General features: G+C 32.6%; 1 protein-coding gene across 2 annotated transcripts in view; it reads right to left on the bottom strand.

The window, feature by feature from the left end:
- LOC144958666 (uncharacterized) overlaps positions 1 to 2,500 on the bottom strand; it is an 11,988-nt gene that overhangs the window by 6,172 nt on the left and 3,316 nt on the right. The window lies entirely within an intron of this gene.

A 2,500-nucleotide genomic window follows, 5' to 3' on the forward strand; every position in this document is an offset into this window, starting at 1 on the left:
CCTAAAACCCATTAATCAGAGAGCCATTAATTAACAAGTCAATAATACGTGGGCTCAAAGCTCATCATCACGCATTAACCAGGAACCGACCAGCCCATAGGCGAGTGTCATACCCCTTGACCACAAAGTTCTAATTCTCCTATTCCACATTGTATTTGTATGATCATCCTGCTAAGTCCACATAATATCTTGCGTCAATTTATTTTACGACCAACGGCCTAAAACCCCAAAACCATTAACAAGTCAATCATAAAGTCAATAATACGAGAGCTCAGAGCTGATCGATCACTATTGATAGAAATAAGATTTGTTTTTCTTCTATTCACGAGACGGGTATATTTTGTATTGATCTAGCTTGTGTCAAAATATTATGACTGATATCTTAAAATGTTTATTCTTTCTGTCTTTTTTCTTCTCTTTCTTAATTTCCTTCTTTGTTCATTCATTTCTTTTTTTCTTCCTTTCTCTTCTTCTTCTCCTCCTCATCCTCCTTCTCTCATTGCATTCTTCTTCTTCATCCTCCTCCTCCTCCTCCTCCTCCTCCTCCTCCTCCTCCTCCTCCTCCTCATCTTCCTTCCCCTCCTCCTCCTCGTGCTTCTTCTCCTCCTCGTGACCTTATTTTCCTTCCCTTACGAGAATACAAGAAAAATGTGGGAGCAAATTAGAAGCTGCTAGAAGCTGTTGACAGATAGATAGATATATAGATAGATAGATCGATATATATATATATATATATATATATATATATATATATATATATATATATATATATAGATCGATAGATAGATAGATAGATAGATAGATAGATAGATAGATAGATAGATAGATAGATAAATAGATCGATAGATAGATAGATAAATAGACCGATAGATAGATAGATCGATAGACAGATCGATGGATAGATCGATATATATATATATATATATTTATATATATATTTATATATATATAATATATATATATATATATATAAGAGAGAGAGAGAGAGAGAGAGAGAGAGAGAAGGAGAGAGAGAGAGAGAGAGAGAGAGAGAGAGAGAGAGAGAGAGAGAGAGAGAGAGAGAGAGAGAGAGAGAGACGAATTCGTGCACTTTCTCCTTTTCCATAACATGAAATACCCATGATAGCATGACGCGGCATTATTCTTTTCTTGTTTTTTTTTGTTTTTTTTTTAATTTAAAGGGCAGTATGGCGCTTGGAAGTTATTGGAAATAAACCGACTTTCTAAAGAAAGTGAAACGCTGATAGGGTGATTTTTTTTACGATCGATTGAAATGGGAGATCAATAGGATATCGATTTGTCATTTCCTGGTCTGGGATTACCTTGGGTAATCAAATCAATGGTGGAATTATGTTACTTTTCAATGGAAGTCTAGTTTAGGGGATTACAATTTAGAACAGGAATAAAGATACACTTTGGATTTGATTGTCTAGGGTATAAGAAATGTTGTGTTTGTTTGTAGTGTCAAAATGCTGATTTGAATTAATTAAAATGGCTTGTAAGGAGGCAATACAATGTTGATATTTGTTGTTGTTGATGTTGTTTTTGATGTATTTGTTGTCGTGATTGTATTATACTGGCGATGAAGTCGACGATGACAATAAAAATTACGATGACGACGACGTAATGATGATTATGATAATGATAAACAAACAACAAGATGTTTTAAAAAACAATTTAAAAAACCAACAAAAACACCCCCCCCCCCCAAATAAAAAATAATAAAGACAAACAAACAAAAGACCACATAACAACGACAACTACAGAAAGATAAGAAAGGGGGGGGGGGGGGCAGAAATATCAAGAGTGAGGTTATATGTACATTGCTGATTTATGTCTGTAACTGGCTGGGACGCGTTTTATATTATAACGATGGCAGCAACGCAGAGATATTATATATCCATCATTAATGTAATAGTAGAACCAAGTTCAAAGAATATCTTATCATTTATTATTTTTATGAGAGTTTGAAGTGAAAGGTCGAGTGCGCGAACAATATATAGATAGATAGATAGATAGATTGTTAGATAGATATATAGATATATAGATAGATAAATAGAGATAGATAGTTTGATATATAGATAGATAGGTTGTTATATATATATATATATATATATATATATATATATATATATATATATAGATAGATAGATAGATAGATAGATAGATAGATAGATAGATAGATAGATAGATAGATAGATAGATAGATAGATAGATAGATAGATAGATAGATACCGAAAATTATTGAATGGAAAGTTATTGTATGAAGCCATTGTAAGGAGAGAGAGAGAGAGAGAGAGAGAGAGAGAGAGAGAGAGAGAGAGAGAGAGAGAGAGACTACTGAATGAGCTAAGTAGACAATGTAAACTTAACTAAAAGAAACAAAATGTAAAGAAAGTAAAAAATAAAATTATAAACAAAACAAAGCAAAGCGAAAAACCCAGGAAAACACACAAACAAACAAGCAAACAAAGAAATAAAGAGAAATAATAGAAATAAA

Source organism: Berghia stephanieae, chromosome 13, assembly GCF_034508935.2.
Source record: "Berghia stephanieae isolate SIO BIC M18660-M18661 chromosome 13, UCSD_Bste_1.3, whole genome shotgun sequence".
Lineage (NCBI taxonomy): Eukaryota > Metazoa > Mollusca > Gastropoda > Nudibranchia > Aeolidiidae > Berghia > Berghia stephanieae.